This window comes from Athene cunicularia (assembly GCF_003259725.1).
Source record: "Athene cunicularia isolate RWA chromosome 14 unlocalized genomic scaffold, athCun1 chr14_part1, whole genome shotgun sequence".
Classification (NCBI taxonomy): Eukaryota; Metazoa; Chordata; class Aves; order Strigiformes; family Strigidae; genus Athene; species Athene cunicularia.
In genome coordinates, this window is record NW_020799118.1 from 2,941,597 (window position 1) to 2,966,305 (window position 24,709).

The following is a 24,709-nucleotide window of genomic DNA, read 5'->3' on the forward strand; positions in this document are numbered from 1 at the left end:
TATCTATCTATCTATCTATCTATCTATCTATCTATCTATCTATCTATCTATCTAATCTATCTATCTCTAGATAAATGATTTTAATGAGTGCACTCAGGGATAGTTTTCTGAGACACTCCTAAGGTTGTATTTGGAGCCCAGGTTAGTGACCTTGGGAGTTTTAGTGAAGACACTAGTTTCATCTCATGAAGTCTGTGTTCATCTTTTTTTTTTTCTCCAGGATGGAGACAGAAAGGCGTTTTAAAATGTAACTCCTTCACCTTTTCACCAAAATCAAAATTAAGGGAAAAACTTGAGAGAAAGACTTTTGCTCAGTTCAAAGTGGGATGGAAAAGGCCAAGGGCTGCCTGGAGCAGGAGGACAGTAGATTTTATCCATGTGAAAAGGTGAAACCAAAGTTTGGTGCTCTCTTCTCTCCAGAGTTATGAGAGAAACTCATACTGAGTCTTCATTTGAAGATGCTGATTACTTCCAAAGCTTTCTCTCCCCTATGAATTCATAAAATGACACTTTCACAATTTTAAAAGTTCATGAAAATTACTACTAATCAACAAATTCATTTGCTATGAATTATTCAGCTCTAGTGATGAGGATGGTGTTCCCCATGTGCTGGAAGGAGCTCACAGGGGGTGGGGAGAAGCTCACAAAAGCCAGAAGAGAGTCAGGGCCATTTTCTGTCCTGCTTAAACACTGAAATAAGGTGTGTCCTTGGCAAAGCAAGCATCTGACCAAATCTCAGATTGAGAATGAGACATGAAAATAAACTAAAGCTCACTGTTGTTTTGGTCTGCATCCAGTAAAAGTTGCAAAACCTTAGTTATCTTGGGTTTTATTTCTTTGAAGTTGCCATTACTTTTTTTTTTTTTTTGTAATGTTGTAAGTTCCAAAGCTCAAGAATTGTTCCTCTGACCTCCCAGACATCTCATTTCCCATAATACATTTTCTTATCTTTGACAGCTACACCATGTTCAGCTCATAGAATTTGTGCAAAACAAAACAAGTCTATCAATCAGCTTCAAAATACGTGCATGGAAAGAACAAAATCTCCTTATCTGTAAGATTTCTTCAGTTTTTACTTGTAGTTTTAGATCTTTTCTTTATTAGAGTTTTCTTTCACACAGTGACGCAACCAAATTGCTGTCACGGAACTACCAGAGGAAAAAAATTGCCGATAAGGAAATAGCAGAGTGGCGTCACAAGAGGAGCTTCTGCTGCAATATTTTGCCTAGCTTAAGATTTCAAGGTAGTGCTAAGTGAGAACGTGCATCTTGGCAAACTTCAGCTCTGGTTGTCCCAGAACAGCTGGATGGAGCTGCCTCTTTGCCAGATTTAGCAGTAGGTGCAAGAAGAAAACCTGCTGCTGAAGTACCTTGGAGCTACCAAGAGTAAAGCCCTGCTCCTGGCTGAGCGGCAGCTCAGTCCTGTTGGGTGCAGGATGTCAGAGGGACAGCGAGAGCGTGGCAAGCACTGAATCTGCACAGGATGATGTGAAGCCTAAGGGCTCGAGATGAAAAGCTGTAAAGGAATCGACAGGCAAAAAATATGGGAAGAGGGAGAGGTAGAAAGGGGATGGTAGGGACAAAAAAGCATTTAGAAACCAAGGACAGTGTGTCAAGTAATAAGGAAATCCCAGAAACAGAGATCAGACAAAGCAGAATAATGAAGCCAGAAAGCTTCATGACTTATTTGTTCAATATATATGGAGCAGCACAGATCCTGTGCTGAGCTGCTCAGTGAAAGCACAATGTGAAAGAACAGAAAATAACCAAAGGATTAAGTTTATGGCCTAACTTAATGATAAATAACAAAGAGAACATCTGTAAGCATAACTCTGTGTGGGTTAAGGCATGGTGCTTCTTTATACAGCTCCATAACAAATTTTAAACAGCTCTACTATGTGTCAGATTCCCACTTCTGGACAGATTTGGTCCAGGAGTAGATGAGTGCTGTGAAGGCCATACCTGTATGACCAGTAGTAGGGTTTTGCAGTGTTGATGCAGCCACATCTACACCTATATTACATCGACTCTGTTCCTTTTTGCTACGAGACAGCAATGATGGAGATTAGACCATTTTTAATCACTCCACGGCAATAAAGTTTTGTTTGACCATGCAAAGGTAGTTAAGTATAATTTATCCCTAGTGCAACTAGATGTGTTCACTGGAGTTACCCACAGGAGAAGCTGGTGTGCCGTATTTATAATAGAAGCAATTAGCACTGAAGTGCAAGTGTTTATAGCAGACTTCACTGTGGCTCATTTTTAATTATTTTACAACTTATGTACCGGTTTAATTATATAGAGGAGATTAAGCTGTATAAAAGTGACATTGTTATGATACAGACACTTGAGAGTCTGGCTTTTGTAGCTTACAGGACCAAATATCATCTTCAGAGAGCTCCCATTGTCATTAGAGTTGAGAAAGTTTAGCATCTTCCAGGAGCATCTCAGCTTCGTATAGAATTTGCCTGGTACTGGTTGTCATCGGAAGCAACACGACGGTGACAAAATGATAAAACCTGATGTAACATGTTCTTTGAATCTATCTGCCTAGTTCTATATAAGTTTCAAGCAAACAAGTTGATGTGGTTCCCCCCCCTCCACGGTTGCACTGTCTTCACACTGCAACCTAAACACAAGCTTTTAGGATTGCACATTAACCCCCTGCTACCTACAGCATCCAGCTGCTCTGTGCACCAGCTAAGACCATGTAAATCTGAACGGAGGTCAGGAGTTGAAAGAGATTAAAGAATGAATCCATTAAGCTAGGAAAAAAACACCCTATTTTTCTAGTAGAGCAGTTTCAGTGGAAAAGATACCTGAGCTTTATTACGTCCACATAATTGGTTCCTAGAAAAAGTAAGGAAGAACTGAAGAAATAGATGTCTCTATCTTTTTGATGTGCAGTTGGCTGCAGGGCTATCCCAGTGGTCAGTATGTCTTTCTTATGAGACGTACTTTGAATGTCTAAGGTACAGTTAATAGGGAATATGCTAGAATTAGTTAGTGTCCTACTTAAGTGAGGAGTATTACTGAGCGGATTTAGAAAAGTTGGTTTTATCATCAGTTTTCGAGACTGGCATGGAGCAAGAATTCCCCTGGGACTGAGTAAATTAGAAATGTGCTATCAAAGTTTATGGAGCTGAGCTAATGTACTGCAGCTGAGCTTTCTGTGGACCACGCTCTCTGAACTTCTGACCTAAACAGTGGTGTTACCGGTAATTTCTCCTTGTCCTATCCAAAGCAAGAATTCATCTACTGCTTTGCGTTTTGAGACCTGTTTCTACCTGCCTTGATGTTGAGTCTCCAGCCCTGTTGGAATGGGTATCAGCACAATGTCCTTGACCCCCCTGCCCACGGAAGGGTCCTGCTGGAGCCTGTTGCAGCTCGCACTGGGCTGGGAGCAGCGCAACACCTGCACGGGCACACCGTGCCGGCCAGTCCAGCTGCTTCTGCCTAGGGCTGCTCGTTCCTGGAGTGGTTCCCGAGGCAGGGGATCCTCTTAGTGGGAGTTAGAAGAAACTGGCTGGGCAGTCGTTAATGCATAGTGAATTACGGCCAGGAGTAATTCCTTTCTCTCCTGGGAAGAGCGCTGTGGGTGCTGAGGGGAGGTATCTGCACAGCTGGTGGCTTTTCTGGTGCTGCATATCTGGGACGTAGCCTTGTGAGCGGTGAAAGGAATGAGACTCCCCAACTTTAATTGATTTGACCTCTTCCATTGGAACAATTAATTAGATGTTTAGAGTACAATTAAGAGGAGCTTTTGCTCTGAATCCAAACAACAGCACCTGCCCCTTGTGTATGAAAAGACTCTCAAGGTAGTTTCAACCCTTTAAGTTACTTATCCTATTTCTCTACTTGGGGGAGAAGTTGTTATCTTTTTGCCTTTGCCCTTTCTATAGTCTACTGCCAGTGAGGTTTATTTAACAAAGCTATTGACAAATATGCATATCTATTAACTGCCACATCATGTTAAGTCTCAGCTGGTCTGGTTTCCTCTGTCAAACTTAATTACAGTCCAGGAGACAATATAGCATGATGCAGGTGACAAAAATTGACAGGACATGTCACAACACAATGTGTCAGCCCGGCGTAGCCAGAAGGCAGTTCCTTAAGCAAGAAGTGATCCCACTTGTCCCCCAGCTTCTCTCTCAGCTTCCTCTCCTACACAGGTGAGTTCACAGTTCTCAGCTTGACTTGCAACATGTCTGAAAAATTAAATTGTTTTATTTCAAATCAGAAGTCACGCCCTGTATGTCATTTACTAAGTGTCCTTTTCTGTATATTATTGTTCTACAGGACAGTTCCTGCAACCTTGTTTATATCTGGCCTCGTTTTTAAATGCTTCTAGTTCCTGCCTAGCTTATCGCTCCCTATATCAAACCATCTTCTTCAATCAGACATCACATCTGCTCGCCTTGAGCAGCATTAATAAAACACTCACCACTGTTACATTCCTTTGGGCCTTATTCTTCTTGTGCATATAGTAAATAACTCGGATTCTGAAGAGATAACAGAACTATTTGCTCAGTTTTGGTTGATATTCTGCAAAAGCTACAGTCTTAAGCTGAAGGTTACAGCCATGTCCTTACTAGGTAGTACAGTCAGAGTAGATGTTGGGACTAGGATGAAAAATTTTCCCCTAAATATATATGAGAGAGGGAAATCTTTTCTTTAATCATGTTAATGATGTTCCCATAATCAAGAAGCGTGTGATACAGGCAGTTTTTCTAATATTGATTCTCCCCCTGTGATGTCACTTCTAGACTTTGAGAACTCACATTGTTGAATGAACGTCAATTAAATTTCTTATAGTGGGCAGCCTCTGTTGAAATTTTGTTTTGATAATGAGATGCCATATTTCAGAACGACTTCAGGAAATTGCGTTTGTTTGACTAAGTGTCATGCATAGGTAACAGCTGAAGAACTGCAATGTGGAACGGACATGACATGTATGAGTGATCATACTTACGACTTAACTTCTTTTCCCGGTTAACAGAAAACTCATGAATCAAAATTAATGGATTTCTATCTCGTGTTTTGGGTTGTTTTTTGGTTGGTTTTTTTTTTTTTTTTTTTTTTTTTTTTTTTTTTGTGAACTGACTGATTTACTGTTGAAGCTGCTGAATCAGCTATCTTGTTAGTGTTGGGTTTTAGGCAGCAAAAATAAAGAGGCATAATTAAATCCAGATTTAATTTTAAATCCAGATTGCAACCTCATGCAGCCATTGAGTTTAGCTTTATCTCTAGACTGCCTCTTGGCATAATATATGGTTTTGGCTTGAGAAAGACAGAAGACTGGCTTGTTGCATTACTCTGCTCTTCTGAATAATTGATTCAAGCAAGTGATACAGGGAAAAGTACAGCTAATGTATTTGCCTTAAAACTATTGAACTGAACTAACTGATGTTGATTTTCTTTAATTTAAAACTGAACTTCAGAAATTCTCTGGTAAGTATTTTTAAAGTTATAAGATGGAGATCTGAAAAAATGCAGTTAAGAAAAGGTAATTGTGAATAACAGTAAATAACAGATTACTGCTTTGACCTGGACACTTTAAAAAGAAATGGAACCAGCCAGAGTGGGCTCAGTGAATCCCTGGCACATTTCAGTCTGAAAGGCTGAAGCATGTGTCTGTGCATAACTCAAAACCACACCTCAGTGGAGCATTCTGAGAACAGAACTGCAGTAAATAATTTTGACTGCTGGGGCCTGGAAGTCAAGGTAAGAGAAATAAGATACAAATAAGAAAAAATGAGCAAACACGCTAATAAAGCTGAAACAATAATTTGAAATGAAAAAAAAATATTTTAAGCTCCATCACGACTTTTTCAAGCTTCTAGGATGAAAGGAGGAAGGTGCCTGTCTGTGTTTTGGCACTTAAGTTCTGGTAGAAAGTGAAGGTTTGCTTCAGAACTTGGTTTACTCCAGTGTTTCATTTCCAGTGTCCACAGCTGGGCCATAATTGCCACAAAGAGTGTTCTCTTCAGTTTCAGGTAGTTTCTCCTCTCCTGGAGGAATATATACATTTTTCAAGAGGGAAAATTTCTCCTCCCACAGGGCTTCCACTACATAGGGGTTTTACTTCTCATTTGTTGACCCTAACCACCTCTCGGGACTGGATGCAATGTCTCTGAAGGCAAACCCGTCACAAAATAGGAGTATTCAAACACAGAGCTTGGAAGCTGTTGTCTTTATTTATCACAGTTTCCCCTTCAGAAAACCATAGAATCAAAGGTATACTCTTAAACTAATCCAATATTAACCGAAACATGTAGTCCTTCATGACTTAAAGCAGTTGAAGACTGAATTTCTTTCTAAACGGAGATTTTGTTTCAAAACCAGTCACTGATTTGTTGAAGTAGTTTACCAGATGATATTCCTCAGGCTGTGTTATGGAGGAGAAAAAGCTCTTACTACGTGATTATGTCATGCCTGACTATAAAATTTCTTATGTTGGTTGTTCTCAGTTATAGTGGTTGTTGTCTTTTTGTTCTCCTTTATAATTTTGATTGTACACAATGCTAAATGAGGATTTTTTTAAACGCTTTTTTATTTTTTTGGGGCCTAGAGGTGAACAAAAATGTCCTCTCCTTTCATTGCAATCAATTAATTCCCTGTGTTTTATGTTCTAGCTTTCTTAAGCAGATTTTAAGTCTTGACATTTTCCATGGTTATATACTGTTGACCCATTATTGGATGTTCCTGCATAATCTTTTTATCTTCTTCATGTCTAGATAAATTGACCCTACTGTTCAGAAACTCTGAACCAGAAATGCATAGTGGGACAAAGCTAATCAGACCAATTAATAAGTGGACTAAAACTTGAATTAAAACCAGAAAAACATGGATATACAGTCAGAGGTTTGAGTTCAAGCCCCCTCGTGAGTAGACGCTGTTTTGTGTAAAGTACTTTGTATTTCATGACTACAGAATGATCCTCTAGAACAACTACCAGTGAACACAAGTCTTTATACCACTGTACATGGTCTTCTGTGTATCTAGGGGCAATCTTTTTCTTCCATTAAATCTATTTTCCTTCTCCCTTACAACTCATCAACATTTGATCAAACATCATCATTTTTCCTATGTGAACCAACAGGAGCTCATTTCTCTGTCCCTCTTCCAGAAGCTTGAGGAAATCCATTAAGGTCTTGAAGTCATTATAAGTCACTTTTCTTTTCCTGAATAATAGGGAGAAAGACTGTGAGGGAAATAAACTTGTGCATTCATATTCTTTTGCAGTGCATGCACATGGGGTGAGTTTCAGCATAATCAAAACCCGACGAACTGTGTATGATGATCTGGGAGAATCTTCTTCTTAGTACTTTGAAATTTTCCCTGAGGTGTCATGTCTACCATTCTAGTGTAAATCTAATTTTGAAGCTGGTCCTGCTTTAAGCATAGGATTGGGGCAGATGACCTCAAAGGTCCCAAGCTAAATCACTTGGTCTTAAAATATTCTAATAATTCTCTAATATTGGCCTTAAAATATTCTACAACATGTTACTGCAAAATACTTTTGTGCCCATCAAAGACCTGCTGATTCTAAAAATGTTGCTGCTTTGGCAGTTGATCAGCACAAAGGTCTCAAAGCATCTTTTGGATTAAGTCATTATGCTTGACATCTGCATCACCTCAGGCTAACATGAATGAACAAACACTAAAAAAGCAATGGTTTACTCTCTCACTAAAATCAACAGTTCATGGAATTATCCCGAAGAGAGACACAGTGTATACATGAGAGAAAAGGGGCTGTTGTGTATCTGCAATGATTACTCTGGAAACTTTAGTGCTTCATTACCTGAGCTCATTTTGGGTGTGAGGAAGGGAGAATCAGCTGTATTCCTTTCTTGAGAGAATAAATATGATTTCAAGGGATTATACAGTATGGAGTAAGGACTTAATTTTATTTCTCATTCTGAAAGAAATCTGATTAAGTATATTCACCATTTTCACTAATTTTTAATGAAAGAGAATTTAACACTAACAAAATTTCTGTATGATTTTATTAGGAGAAGTAGCTATTTGATAAGACTTATCCTTGATGGAGGTAAAATTTAGCAACATTTTCCACCTCCTGGTGAGCTAATACCAGGCAGTCAAATGGTGCTGTCACATCAGAGAAAACAAGACAATTAACCAAGGTTTGAAAAGGTCAACAGAGGAAATATGGAAAGGAAGAACTGAGGATTTCAAAGACCAGTCAAGGCTTTATCAGCTTAAGAAGATGGAATTCACTCTAAGCACGTGAGGTTTTGGCTGTGTTTTCTTCCGTGAATGTTTTTACTCTCCAAGAAATTCCTGTTGCTCTCTCCAAAGGTCCAATTCCCTTTTCTAAAGATCCAGCTCCATTTTTCATTGGTCTAGATCCTCTCCCCAGACCTCCACTTCATCCTTTAGTAGGGCCTTGACGTTACTCCAAAGGGTCATGGATTTTTTTTCCCAGACAGTCACATTATTTTCTCAGGCAACCTTCTTCTTGTCTTGGAAGACTGTGATCATATCTCTGTTGGTTTTGTTGTTTGTTTTTTTTCCCCATAATGACTTGGTATTTTCTCTTCTGATCTCTTTCCATTTCCTAAGGCTCTGGTTTTCTTCCAATGATGTTATCACCTCTTATAAATCCGTGATTAGTTGTCTTAAGATTCTTGAAATAAACTATTCTCTCATAACCAAAGAGAGATGATCTAGCAAATTGGGAAACCCTAAAGTACCACCTGGAAAGTGACATGAACTCAGGTCAGTTTGTGATGCAAAGCAAGATCCTATAAAGGCAAGTACAAAATTGAGTTAAAAGACGAACCAATAATCCCATCAGTGAATTTGCAGCGCATAGAAAATAAAGTCTATTATAGAATTTATTTTATTGCATCTCCTATATAAATTCATGAGAAATACGGTGCTATATTTTAACTGTCGAAATCTAATGAGGACTGAAAAAGTAAAAAGTAGCCAAAGTAATCACTGGAATTGTGTATTCATTCTATGTCCTTTCTATAAACACCCACTCTGAATTTAAAGCTGAATTTTTCTTAGGGTAGGAAAAAAGAGGACTTTGAAGGACGTCTTCGATGAAAGTTTTCCACGGTGCCTTGCTATTAGCCCTTCATCAAATCGGAAAAGGTCGGAGTAAGATGTAATGATAGTTCTCTTCCGTGACAGAAGAAAATCTACTTTTCCATTGGGTTTGTTGTCATGGTTGCCTCCATGATGTGAAACGTATAATTTATAAAGGGAATCAGTAGTACTTTGGGCATAGTTCCGTAGTGTCAGTATTGATGTATCAACCTATATCTGAAGAATACACTTTTGCTTAAAGAGGATTTAGGGCTTGATGTAGGAATTACTGGATGAAAATTTTATAGCTCATCATAAATGGACCAGATTAGAGAATAATGGTGTTTCTGCCCTTCAGATGTGTGGGTACTCACAGCTGGTATGGTGTCTTAGTAAAATAAATCCCACTTGCAACAAACAAATAAACCTCCCGGGATGCCTGAGACATTTCTGTTCTGCAAGCTGCCAGTAAAAAGGCTGAGAAAGTGTCCTTTGATTTGCATAAACTTTGTATGCACTGTGAGCATATAAACAATTTTGGAATTGGTGGTGGAAACAGACAAGAAAGGAAAGGAAACCAAGCCAGATCTTTGAGAAGTGCGGGCTGCAAAAATTAGAAAATAGATATTCTCCTTCAAAGAGAATTACATATTTTCTATCGGAAGTACACTTTGTCTTGCCTCTGTGTTTTCAGGTATTGCTGTCCAGATTCATATTTCCTTTTTCGGTGAGTCACTTTTTGCTTGTCATACCAGTAGATTCTTCCCCAAGAATCTTTGCAGTCCCTGTGACAAAAAGGTCAGTAACAGAGAAAATGTGCCCTGTTTGTTTTGTTTTTAACATACCTCGGATCCCTTAAAAGTCAGAGGAACAGGTCAGTACCTCTCCTCCAGTTGCCTTATATCTCCTTGTACAGGAGGGATGTACCCACACGTACATCCCCGTCCCATCCCCACCTTAACACCTCTGTATCTGTTTCATGAGGTCTTTTATAGGTTTTTTTGTTTGTTTGTTTGTTTGGGGTTTTTTTTTGATATGAAGAAAGTTCTTCAAACTCATAATCCAGACTCACTTGTGTGCTCCCTTGCAGCCAACTGTGCATCCTGTACGGACAATACTAAAGAACTGTTGGGTGATGTCACTTGTAGTGACACCATATCTCAGGCTGGTGATGTCACGTTCCTGTGGGGGCCCTTAGGATGGGACAGAGGTGGAAGAGGAGGAGTGACTCTGGGGAAAATAGACAGTCCCTTCTTGCCACTTTTTCTGTTCATGTAGGCAGTGCTGGAGGGCAGCCTGTATGGCCTGACCGTCTGACGTTAGGTACACGCACAATTCTCATCCTCACTGACATGGGCCTTGAAGCCCAGATGTGAATATTCTAGGGGGTTGGAGTAATTAGAAATCTGCTTTGTAATTGGGAATCTTTATCTGCTTCAGGATACAGCTTGATCAGATCTCACAGGTGTCCTTAGTTGGCTGTCTCCTGCCTTACCTTATTTTGGGATGTTGAGAAGGGGGGATTTCCCTATATAATGTGGCAATGCTAAAGAAGATATACACAACCTGCAAGCTGTGAAATGATTGCACTTTTGAGGACCTGCGGGCAACCGCACAGAATTTCAAGGATGCGTTTAGGGCAAGAAAGATAAGGAGATAATATAGAAGATAAAATAGGTGTAGGCAAGCTTAGTACAACGTGTTTCATTTGACAGTGCTCACAAGAAGCACGGCACTGGGATTCGTGTGGGATATACCGAAGAAGCAAAACAGTCAGTGGTGGTTATTTCAGGCAGAAACCACCTGAGAGGCAGAGAGAGGTCAGGAGCTGTAAACGGTGGAGCTAACACTCTCCTCCACGTGCGACTATGTCGTCTCCTTCCCTAATGCTGTTCCATACAGGCACTGATTTTTGGCACTGCCTTTCAAGAAGATCATAGGCTTCAGGGCTGTGCTTTTCCCAACTGACACCGTTTCTGACCTCGGCACAAACAGGACCTGTCCGTCCAACTCGCCTTGTTTTCCTGATTGCAGCTTCAGTAGTGACAGAGGCGTTTCCTGACCCCTTCTGAATGCTTCAGAAGTGGGGAGGATTACTGTGCTCCCCACCTTGTGCCACAGAAATAAGCGTCAGCAGCCTCAAAAATACGGATGTTTATTTTATGTAGGAATCTTTGCTCTTGCGTTGTGGCAGGGAAATGGGGGTAATTGCAGGATTGTTATGTTGTTTTTATAGATGAAAAATTAGGCAGAGATGTCTTTGATATATGAACTTGGTTTGGCCACCAGGATGTGGATTTTCCCCTTAGTTAAGGGTTTTCTAGTGCAGTGTGCTAATGCAGTGCTATGCCACTCTGAGGAACAGCGGCTTGAGTTGCTGAAAGAACCAAATCACTCTCTATAGACATCTCAAATTGCGCTGTAAAAATGACATTACTTACTCGTCAGGTACTTCTCTAAGTCACCATCTATTTTGCTATTTTTCCCCATAGGGTCATTATTGTCTTTCGTACAATACATAAAAGCTATCAAGAAAACCCAGTGTTTGTATGATTACATTAAGCCTTTTAGATTAATGGACAGTTTTATTCAGTACCCTTCCGAAAAGAATGAATTAAAATGCCTCCTTGCATAAGAATAGCTGCACCTCTCCCATTGCTGTTGGATGGTTTCCGTGCAGGTCATCCCTGCTCGGATTTCAGGACATCTCCCCCCATGCCCTGTGTAGTTATTTATAGCTGCGCAAATGAATATGTAAAGTATAATGCAGGTTCAGAAGCTTTGTATAAGGAATTAAGGTCAATTAGCAAGGCAGGCTTTCTGTCATGTAAGTATTGGAGAAACTTATTGTCACAGACTAACCGTATTTCAAATTTGAACCTAAAGATCTCTCAGCAGATTTTTTTTTTTCCCTCCCTCTTTCCCCTCCATTTTCTTTCATGGTGCCAGAATGTGCAGAATGGGCTTTTCACTGCTGGTTGGCAAAGCTTTTAACGGTCAGATGCTATTCCAGTCCTCCGCATCATGTCGTTAGCAAATTTAAGCACACGATTTCTCAGGGCCATGTTTAAACTTTGGGGATACAAAACAGCCTTCCCTTGTCTGCTGTTGAAAATCTGTGGGTGTGCCGTGTTTAGGCAGTCGGACACATCGTCTGGCTGCTGCAGGTCCCTGTGCTGCTCCAAAACCCTTTCCGATCCACTAGAGGTTCTGCCCTGAGCGCCTAGCCTCACGCTATCCCTCCCTCTCCTCATTGTAGGACCATTTCTAATTCTCTTTTGCCATCTCTGTCCTATCAAGACTAAGAATTTTTTGGGTTGTTGTTTCTTCCATCTTCCAGCAGGATCCCTGATCGTGAAGTGATATATGTCAGCCAGACGGCCACCCAGCCCAAACAGCCCATCGTGCTCTGTGCTGTGAGCACGCTGTGACTCGGGCAGGCCAGCCCTTCCCGCGTACAGGTGGGCACAGGCAGAGGGATGCAGCCATGTAGTGATTCCTATCGAGACAAATTTATAGCATCATTCAGAATTTATAAGCTTTATGCATAGATCCTTCCAGTGACTCATACACGTATGCTGCCTGAAACCAAAGATGTGCTTTGAAAGCTCCTTTTTTTTTTTTTGCTGGCAGTGACTTTGGTTTATCAAGGCACTAACACAGCATTTAACTAAGATGCTGTTGCTCTGGCTGCTCTGCTGGTTTCTGTGCTGCGTGTTTTCTATCTCAGACCAGGAATAACACTGCCTCGGAGCCCTGCAGTCTACCACAAACATTTAATGACAAAATACTTTGTCTAGGGCTTCTCGGCATAGCAACATAATGTTCCAAAAGGCTTGATCATAGTGATATTTTATCATCCAGAGTTATACACTGCTGTGTTAAATATTTCAGAAGAAATTAGAAGTGAATTCAGTGGCACCGATCATCTCCTTGTTCTGGTTTGTGATTAAAGAGGTGCTGTCAAAGTGGGTAGGCCAGAAATTAACCTCGTTTGACAAGTGTCTCATTTCGTAGCTCTTTTCTTGAATATTCTGCTCCTGCTTCCTTGACTTTTAATTCAACGCTAAGCCAAGATACAAAAGCAACTGACAACGGCTTTCTTCTTGGTCTTGTTCCAAACAGACCTTCAGAAAGATGCAAGCTGCCTGATGGGGATGCGTCAGGAAACAAGGTTCACAGGCAGCTGTTTGCCTCTTAATTTTCCTTGACTGTTTTATAGACTGCTGCCACTTCTCCTCAGCCAGAGGTTGATGGCAGCGGGGCTAGCTTGGAAGTCTGCTTTCGCATTCATCTCACGGAGGCAGACCCTTTGCAATGACATCCTCTCAGGGCCTCTCTCCCATCTTGGCTGGCAGCAAGTGACTGTTATTGCAGAGGCTGACCCAGCACGCGGAAGCAGAGTGGGTGAAAATACGAGTGTCACTAGGTGTAGATGTTTCTGCTTCTTTTAATCCCTCGGTGTCCCCCACTTCTGAAGGGAAGCGAACAATTACATCACTGCTGGAAACAGTGTGACTCAGCCAGAGATTCACAGGAGAAACCACACTGCCCAGGAGAAGAAATCGCTCTGTTTATAATCACAGCTGCTAAAACTCGTTAGCCTTTTCATATTGTCTCCTAAAAGACAGCCATCACAGTCCACGATGGGAGGGGATGTGCAAGGAAAGGTTGATGAAATAGAAAATGCTGAAAGGTCAAAACAAGGTGTTCATGTGCAGGGTGCATGGCATTCAGACACATAAAGCTCACACTCATGGGAGGCAGGACGTAAAAGCTGAGTGGTATTTGTGATTCTCTCTCATGCTGGGAGTAATTGTGATGGGAATCATCAGTGACACTGAACTAAAACTCTCTTCCTGCAGTCTCCTTGTAGACTGTAAATTTGTTCTCTGCTTTGAATGCTCTAAGGAGTCGGTGTCCACATGGGAGCAGGGTGAAGAGGAAATCCTTGCTCTGAGAGGGAAACCCAGAGCATGAAAGCCACCACTGTCAATGCAGACTTCATTTTATGGTTTGCAAGCGAGTAAAGCTTAGCTTGGGGCTTTTCGTGATAACCTGTCTGAATTGCAGTTGCGTTATAAAGTAAATAAAAGTTGTGGCAATCATACAAACTCACTGCTAGATAGCCCAGGCTCCATCTTTTTCCAGAAGCAGGCAGTAGCAGCGGTTCAAGTGTGGCCATGGCTGTACTTTTGTCCCCTCTGTACACTGTCGATAATATGGCTTTTTGCTTCCTATTATTTTTCATACTGGCAGTGATTACTACATAGACAGACAGCACTGTTTTCCCCCTAAGTATAAAAACTCCCTTTTTTTTTTTTTTTTTTTTTTCTTCCCAATATGAGAGGTGTCCTGTAAAGAAAACTAACACTTTGTTAACTATGCAATTGATGCGCACAGCTAGGTTGTCATTTTCAGCGTCAAGCTGAATTGAATGGCATTAATTGGAGGTAGAGAGGATGAGAACTTCTCTTCTGAACTCCAATAAATGTTCTGCCTCTCTTGTATCATGCTTAAAATAAAAAAAAAAAAATCTGCTAAGCATTAAGACAATTGTTCTTGCGGGTTTGTGCAGTGGCTTATTTGCCTGTAAAAATGGGTCGGTTTCTTGCATCGTGCTGTATTTTCTTGCTCAGATCTGAGAAGCAAGATAAAGTGTTTGTTTCTCCTGTCCCCTATGGATATTGCTGCATGGATGAATTTCTAAATGGGATTACTGGGAAATATTTTTTAGTGAGGGTGTGTTTGATGTTTCTAAAGGGGACGAGAGGTGAGAGCTGGATTCCAGTGGATCACTGTGCTCTCCCATACTGTTGTAGCTGTTTCTCTGTTCTCCAGCTCCCATTTTTTCTCACCTATGTACATTGTTTTTCAATTCTTTGGTGCTCATTATGAAGACAAGAATATAACCGAGCAAGTCTGGGACTGGACGATTGAATATTTCTGTATCTCTTGGGTATGAACATGCATAGCAACACTTATTTTTCTAATCCTTTTGAGGATTTGCTATTCATTTGTCCTTTACAGGTGTCATCAGGGGGGCTGCAGGGATGGGGTTCCAGCCACCCCAGCACAGGGCATAGCTGAGCCCCTCAGCGAGGCTGGAGGCACCTCTGGGAGAAAAAAATTAAGAAGGGAGCAAACCCCTGCCCAGGCAGTGAGGAGTGAGGAAAAAAGTGTGAGAGGCAGGCTGTGAGCACCCGGGTGAGAGCAGGGGCAGGGGCAGGAGGTGCTGCAGGTGCTGGGCAGCCATTCCCCCCAGCCCTGGGGAGAGCGTGGTGGGGCAGGGGCAGGGTGTGAGGGGGAAGGAGCAGCCAGAGGAGCTGTACGGGCTGAGCACAGCCCCCAGTCCCCTGCACAAACTGGGGTGGGAGGAGGTAGAGACGTCGTGAATGAAGGGTTGTGAGCCTGGGAAAGGCGAGGAAAGGTAATGTTTTAAAGTTTGTCTTTTTGTTTCTCACTACCTGAATCTATTTTAATTGTCAGTAAATTAAATTAATTTTCCCCAAGTAGAGTTGTTTCACCTGTGACCGTGGTTGGTAAGTGATCTCCCTGTCTTTGTCTCCAACCATGAACTTTCTCGTCCTGTTTTCTCCCGCTGTCCTGCTGGGTGGGGAGTCAGGTTGAGTTGATTACTTCACATCACCATTGCACTGCAGTTTCAAAGCCACGTCAAGCATTCATCTAAAGCAGCCTGAAAACGTCAAGGGCTACAGACAATCAGGACAAGAAGTTTTAAATGATTGCACCCTAGACTGGAAAGCAATATTTGTATGGGCGGTGTGAAGAGGGGAATGTGTGAACGGGGAATAGAATGAAGCTAGGAAGAATCTGTTGGGTTTTGTTTGTTGTACCTTCCATGATTCATGTGTGTTACTGTGAAGAAATGGGAACAAGCTGTCCACTAAAATATCATGTGAGTTGCGTTCAACTCTTTTTCAAAGCCAGTAAATCTTTTTGCCCGTGCCTTTGCAGAATTGTATCCAACACCTTGAGATAGATAAAATAAGAGCTATATAACGTTGCTAATGTCAAGATCGATGATGATTAAAGTGCCTTCAGTGGAGAGTCATGTGTTGGATGGGACGTTACGCTGCTGCTGTGCTTATATTGGTGAGTTCTCACCAGAAGCTGCTGTCAGGGGAACAGAGGGCTGTGCGCTTCTCTTGCTTGTATCCTCCAAACCCCTGATGACAGCACAGTTATTGTACTTTATAAGAAAACTGAAGTGAAAAAGTCCAGTTTTCTATTTTTCACTTCTTTATTGCTATAACTGCAGTTTTACCTCACTTATAAATTATGCACTGTTTGCCCTCTTGAAATTGTCTGGTTTCTGAGTTTTATGCTTTTCAAATTTTTATTTTTTTTTTCTTTCTGCACTGCTTTAGGTCACTTTGTATGGTACGTGACTCCAAGTGCTATTTATGGGGATTTGATTTATTGCCTTATTCTCACAAATCTAGCAAGTCTATTTATGTATTTGGTTTCACTCAGAACCACATTTTCCCCCATAAACTAGTCTAACTTGGTTTTGAAAGTCAGTCCTTTCTGAAAAAAAGATGTACCTCACTTATAGCCTCGAGTACTTTTTGAAAAGAGAAAACTAATTCAGCCAAACTGATCTTTCTTACATAATTTTTCTCCTTTATTTCAAATAACATTAGAAGACTGCATCATTCTGGTTTCAAGATTTATTTCCCTGAGTTCTAAAATGTGTCTCATACAGCAAGAGATTCACTCAATTTGTGTACAACAGATGGCTGATTGCTTAGATGGGAAAGATTGTCACAACTGGTCAAGAAACGTGGGATGTGTCTGCTTACGGGAAGATGTCTAATGAGGCTGGCGGATACAACGCGGGGCTTGTTAGAAACCCAACCCCTGGTTACCATAGGTTATCTGAAATTAGTCGCTTACGTTTAAGCAACTGAATATTCCAGATGTGTTGGGTCATTCTCACTCTTCTGAACCAAATGACATAGGTAGAGGTTCAAACGTGACTGTCCAAGGAGAAAGGGAGCCCAGTGTATCCCTTTCCTCTCTCTGCAGACGAGGGATTTGCTGCCAGCAGGGTTTGGCGTGGCTGCGGCTGATCTGCTGTGTGGAGCCCATGCCCACAGCTGGATGACAGCAGCCTAGCGAAGCTCAGCAAATAGACAATGCAGAGGTAAAATGCAATGATTTTTCTTGCCATCCTCTGTCTCTGACCCAAATGAACTTCAAAGCTGAGGCTTGAGGACAGCGTCACCCATGCCTTAAGTAGATGCAATTCCACAGATTCCAAGGGAGTTGTTTTCATGCAAAATAGATTTGAATTTAACCCAGAGGTAACAAAACCCTTTGGAAGTAAAACTACTGGCTGTTTTAAAAACATTTAAAAAATACCCAACTACACACTTTTTATGTCTGCTTTATGCAGCTGAGCAGCTAAGATTAAAGTGGAAGGAGTTATGAGCACTGTGTAAGATAATGAACCTCTGTATAAACTACCTGCCTGAGAGAATATGTGTCTACATGTTAATAAGGCCAATATGCAGGGACAAACCATTTTGAGTACTTTGTTTCTTTTTTTTTTTTTTTTTTTTTTTTTCTTTTTGGGCTCTGCGAAAGCTCTGATGAGATCTTACCTACATCCTGGCTGTGTGGGAGTCGATTCTTCCTCCAAATTGTCTGTTGTTATCCTAGCAGGAGGTTTGCCCAATAGGCTGATGTAAATTAATGATTAGACAAGGGTTTCATATATTTTCTGCTTTGGATCATAGCTACGTGGTTTCACAGTTCTTTGAGACTAGCTTTGTACCAGTTTAACTACATCAAATTTAGAGAAGTTGTACTTGATATGTGGTGAAAAGAAGATGAGAAACAAGACATAAATCCTTTGTCATTTAAATGAGCTGGAGAAACGTGGCATTTCCATTCTAATGTAACTTCCTCCAGCCATACAGTAAGCTCTGTGCCTGCCCTGCCTGCCTTGGGGTTAATGACGAGGAGCAGGAGGATGCTGCAGAAAGGGCAAGGGCCAAGGCACAGCCGACCTGCACTCTGAGTGCTGCTACTGAGGGCAACTCACTTCATCTCTCTGCCTTCTCTTACCTCCTCTCATTCTGCATTCAGATGATAAACCTCAAGACACAACTGCCTATTGCTATGTAAAGGCAAAGTCTGTAGCTCAGAGGGAGCCTTGTCTACATTTTAGTCTGTGGTGGTATTGTTGTACGAAACACAGTCATAGCACAAACTGCTGGTTTTGGTGTCCTGGCATTGGTCATTTTGAAGGTTGCCATCCCCTAAGTGTGTGCAGAAGTGTCCAAACCTGGGATGCTGTCTCAGAGTGGGGGTTATGCCTGACGCTTTTGTGCCTGGCGAAAATATTTAAATCTTGGTGCCACGTTGTTCTGTGAGCAGTTGAGCAGTCGTTCATGCAGCAGTTTCATTATCCAGCAGCAGAAACAGCCTATTGAGCACAGAATTTGTTTCCAAGGGAATTGTTTCCTGGCCTCTAATCAAGTGGATGTTTTTTAATGCTATAATATCAGATTGTTCAGTGTTGTCATATGGGTACTCTGCAATGTTTTTCTATTGTTACAACATCAACATTTCATTAAGCCGATCATCATTGTGCAGTTTCAGTTATCTGCGTCTTGCTTCTGCAGATATTTCTAACACCTCCGTATTAAAGCTAAATGTTTAATTTTTGTATTTATCTGCTTCATATGAAAGAGAGGGAAGCTCCTAATACTAGCCAAGCAGTGGAGAACTGCCCCCAAAATATGCCAGGAAGGTTACCTTAAACTGTGCATATAAATCCCCGAGTAGAACTGCTGATTTACCACACCTTTGCATTTGAAGTTATGATTTGAAATGTAAGTAACACTAATAGTAAACATAACAACTTGAAAAAGTGATATAGCCTGATGACTCACATAATACCTCTGGGCAAAGCAATGTGATAAGTTAAGATACAGAAAAAAAAGATTGAATAGGGTTTGGTGTTTTTTTTTTTTTTAATGATCTAAAAATTACTGGCTGGAGTTTAAACTGCATGAATTCCTATTGGTGTTTGACACAACTACCACAGACACTGCAGCAATTAGGAAAAGGAAGCAGATAGCAAAGAATATCCACTTTGACTTAGATTTCTGTGTGCACGCTTCAGCCTTGTTTCATTGGGACAATGCCTGTGTTTTAAGATAATCCATACCTAAACGCTAGATCAGGATAGGGATCAATAGAGGAAGACATGGATTTATTAGATAACTTATCACCCTCTACTAGTGAGAAGGAAGGTGCATAGCAGGTGGAGAGAGTGGATGAAAAGGGTGACGGGTGCTGGCAGTGACATCTTGCAGGGAATTGTCTGGGAAGCGCTTTGTTGTGCATCAGCCACTGGAGACCTTGGGCTGAGCACTGCGCAGCTGATTATCTCAGCTGACCGTTGCCTTTCGTGGCAGAATTTGTGCCGTCCAGATGGACAACTTGGTCTTGACTGTTCCAACTTTTGTCCTTGCTAAAACCAAGGAAATACCCAGGGCTTTGGGGCCTCGGACAAGAGGGAGGAGGAGTCTGATAGCTATGGCAAGTTAAAGAGGGGCTTTATTCCTCTCCTACTACCATCATTTGTGTTTACAATGCCTAAAAGTGGATTTATATGAAAAATACAAACTAATTTTATAGCTCAAACATATGAGGTGGTCTAACTCTGAATTTCCCTTCATCAGTTAATAACCAATCCAGACCTTCTCCTGTTTTCTGACCAGTGCTCAGATACCAATTTCCCGGTCCACTGTGAATCCCTGTCCAAATCTCACCCAGATAGAGCTTTTTGCCTTCTGGCCAGTGACATCTCTGTAAGTCTTGCTTGAACTGATGTCATGTGCAGCCTAACTATCTGCACTGAATGAATATTTCTCACTGGCCCATGGACTTGATTTTAATTATCATTTATATTTGGATACTTTGGGGCATTGTGCTGGGTACCAGGGGCATGAGCATCTTTAGACCTTTAGAATATTTTATAAAGTGTCACATCAATTTATACTGCTTTGAAATAATGCATGTAGCTTAAATAAGAAGTAACCATTTCAAACTCAGCTAAAATTTCAGGTTGTGTTCTTAATTAGCAAGCAGATCAATATACATGAAGGTGGACACTTCAGTGGTTCTCAAGGGATTTAAGCACGGTGGATTGGTGTTAATTAAATTAAATTTAAAAGATTAAATTGGAATGGTGATTCAAACTTTTTAACTGGCATTAAAAAATTTAAATGCTGGTTGCATATACGTTATACTGAATACTATTATTTCCATATTGCTTCAATATAACAAAAATTCCTTATGGCTATATTTTGCCTCAGCTTCTATGCATCCATATGACTTCAACCCTGCCTTCAGCTGCCATAACACTGTGATCCAGGTAGGTTTTTATCCTGAAACTAGTATGTTAAACTTTCACAAGAAGGAAGTTAAATCTCAAACAGGTCCTGACAGCTCTGTTAATCATATAAAAGCCATGATTCTTTTTATGCATCTTCACAGAGGATTTTATGCCTAAAGAATTGCCTGTTTACATCTGAGTAGCCTTAACAGAGGAAAAACAGCTCTCTGAGCATAACAGCCTCAAGAATGTAGTGGAACTGTGCTGATGGACTAGAGCAGCCAGGCCACTGACAATCAAGGAAGGCATCAGCTGGCGATCAGAACATTCCCAGGTAATTTAGTACACCACAGGCATTGCAATGGGTTCTTCAGTGGAAATGGGAAGAGGTGCTGAACAGGCACACCACTAAAAATGCAGAACTTGGTGCTGAAGTCAAGTAGACATCATCGTGTAAGTAGAAATCGGCTTTTTGTCCGTGCACAGATTTCAAAATGAATAAAAGGGAAAGGAAAGAACTCGGTGCAATGTTTCTTTGATCTATGTCTGAAAGGGACAACTGACTGACAGAAGGTCTGCACCCCGTTCCCAGGTTGCTGAAAAGATGTTTGCATAAATGAAGTGCAGCTGTCATGTTTTCTGCTGTCACCTCACGATCCTCCTTCATTTTCGCTACACAAATATATCTGATTGTAACAGTAGACAGTGCACAACCTGCAGCAAAATCCATCATATTACTGACAAAGTGACCCCCTCGGAGATACTGAATTTAGCATTGTGGGAAGACCACGGAGCTTGTCTCAAGCTATGTTAAAATTGTGTTGATGTTGTTTGAAACCCTGTGCGTTTAGGTGAATATTTTTGCTAGTGACCCAGGAATTGTGAAGTAAGTAGCAGCCAAATATAGGGAAGGCTATAACCCATTTCCAGGTTTTCCCTAACTATACTGTAAATGTAAGAGCTTTCCTCGGTTTTGGTGACTCTTTTGATCAGTCTGTGAACTTACCTTATTGTAGTCTCTGGAAGTTTAGAATGCTTTTCATAGAAATGGTTCTAGAAAACAGAGTGTGCATGTAATCCTCTGATTTACACAGCATGGCAGGACTTCAGTGTACTCAGTATCTGAGGATTTTTTTTCTTTATAGGAAGAAATTCAGTATCTTCCACAGAAAAATCCTCCGTTATCCTCTTTGTAGAATGCTCGTGTACTAAATGTACATAACTACGTCATGGCTTATTTTATGTCATGTTACTAAATAATCCTGTCAGAGAAAGTCTTCCAGGCATGTTATAGCTATAGCAGCACTGCCGTACTGTTGTGTTAGACAGAGCGTAACATAAAGCAAGAGAAACCCCCTGGGGGCTTACAGTGAGCAAAGCAAGGTGAGAAAGGATTCAGAGGTGAAATGGAGTTGAGGATATACTCACACTGTAGGCGAGAGTCAGGGTCAAGAAGAGAATTCAGAGATTTTGTTTTCCAGAGTTGTTGTCTTTGGTTTAGACTCTGTTATCTCCCTAATCAAAGACTACATTCCCCTTAACTGCTTATTGCCCTTATCTTCTGTTCTTGGGTTTTCCTCCTTGGCTGTATACTAGAGAAATACATCCAAAACCAAATGGATATTTTCAGGTATCTGTTACGAGTATTAAACATTTATCTGGGGAAATAATGGCCATTTCAGGTAAGAACAGCTCTATAGGTTATAATGAGAAATAGATGCTTACAGAGTTTTGTACAAATCTGTATTTATCATATATTTTCCTCTGCATATATTATCCTCTTAAGCAACAGCATGTTATGGACTGAAGTTTAGCAAAGATGAGGCTGTCAAAGGAGTATCTGCATAAATAAGAAAAGCACAGTTTACCAGAAAAGATGTCCCTACATAAGGATGTAAAATTGTAGATTTTTGAAATGTGAGAAAATTTTTTTCAGCTGAACTTAATTAATTAGTGTAATTGCTCTAGTGAAATCTAATCTTTAATAACATTTACCCACAGAAATGCAAAGTACAAAATGACAACAACATGGCACAGTAGGAAACGGGTCAAAGCCGCATGTAATGGCTGTTATGTGAACCTGGTCCCATGGTGCAACGACTGCTTCTAATTTTCTTCCCAAATTATGAGAACAGTGTGATCTAGTTTTCTGGTTACAGAGGAGGCTAACAAAAAAGTCATATTGAAGCCCACTGTATTGGCCTTGCACGTGTTCCTGAGGACTGAAGAAAATCAAATGCTATACCAGTGTTAAATAAACAAATAAATAAAATACTGTGGTCAAGATGACTACAGAGGCATTACACTGGCACTGGTTCAGGAGAAGTCATGGAAATCCTGGCTTGGAATGTAGTCAATGAAGGATTAAAAGACAGTAGCATAAATTACATGGCATTATAGAATGTAAATCGCACCAAAATTTTTGACGGTGAGTTTGTTTACTGCATCTGACCAATGTGAATTTTATGCCAAAAATGAAGTTTTGAGAGGTTCAAAAACAGAGCTGCAAGAATGATTTGAAGTCTTGAAGACACATCTCATAGTAACAATGTGAAGAATTATCTTTGGCCACAATCAGTCTGTTTGGTTTATTCAGAAGTAAGCAAGAAGTTACTTGTCATCTACCAGGACCCTAGTGGGGATGCAGCTTCTGGTAGCAGAATGTTCTTTAGTAGAAGATAAAAAGACATGTAAGTGATTAGAACCTGAAGCTAGACAAATTCATACTGGAGATAAAATGTACATTGTGTAGCCAGGAGAGTCAGATGTCAGACCAGTTTACGTAAGGAATGGGTAAAGCCTGTAATGATTTAAGACTGAATAGTAGATGTATCTTAAATGATGCATTACACCTCAGTCGGAAGTTATGGGACTGATGCAGAAATTGTTGGGTGGGATATTCTTGCAGCATGAGTTACACAAGCAGCCAGGCTACATGTTTATAATGGTCCTCGTAGCTTTAAAGTAGATAGAATAAGCTCGCATTTGTTAAAGCTCTCAACAAAGTTGATGGTGTAGACACAGGGGACCACTATGTTGAATCCATTTAAGGGAATGTTGCGTATGCTTGTGCTACTTAAGACAGAAGAGGTAGGACGAATCCCTGCTTCTCCTCATTGGTATGGAGAATGTGCATAGGCAACTTGGTTTTATGATGGAAAAACAAGCTTTGGATTAGGTGAGGGGACAAGCTGGAAAGATATGCAATGGTGCGAAGGTTCAGCGCAACAGGAAAGAGAACTATTAAGAGTGGGGCAGAGAATGAAGAATTCAACATTTTGATCAATTTTTATATTTTAAGTTGTATTTTTATTGAAATTCTGCTCTGTGGTTGTGCTGGACTTTGGGTGGCTTGTCTTCCAGGATGTGATACAGATATGATGATACTGGATTCTTACTCAAGAGGAAAAGAAATATTTGGGGCGTTCCTGGCATCAACCTAAAAATGTTTAAAAGAAACTTTGCCATTACTGTTTACAGCCTTGTGTACATAAAGCATTTTGTTTGTTTTATTGATTGGAAAAAGTCCCTGTTCTTGCTAACTCAGCTCCTTTTATTGTGTAAGTATAAGTCACAATCTGGTGGGAAATGAAACGCTGTTGTTTGTACATTATAGTCCCTTGTCTTTGAGTATAATTGCAATTATGTTCTGTAGTTATAACAAATACTCTGAATGTATTATAAGGGAAGGAAAAACCTGCTGCGTTGCAGTCCAGAGCCTATTTCCAATTCCTAATATAATTTACTGACAATGAATTCTGCAAATTATTCATAAAACAGCAGTGGGCCTCATTTAACAACATGACAGGGCTGCATGTAATTAGAACTATTTTAAAGTGGGGTTTTTTTTTCCCCCTATAGATCAATTGTTCCTGCTATAAGTGTTGCTAAAACTGCGCACACAGTTTTTCCCTGTAAAGTGCAGTGCAACCATCTGGATCTTAGTCTGGCAGTACCTGGTGAATGCTCTAGGTGATTCAATCTCGAGTGACCTGCTCCGAGTACGGCTTATCTGTTTCTTCTCAAGAGTCAGCAAATGTATATAGCTTTGCAGAGACACTCGGAGCCATGCTCTACTCAAGTTTAATCTAAAGACTGGGCAGAACTATTGTAGCTCACACATTTAATCTAAAGGAGATTCTACAATAACAAGCTTTTTACTCATCCCAGTATGATGGGAATTGTAATTTCACCAAATTAGCCCATTTCTCTCACATGCTAAAGCAGAAAGTATGGTATGTGCCTAGAAAAGCCTCTCTGCTATCACTTTCAT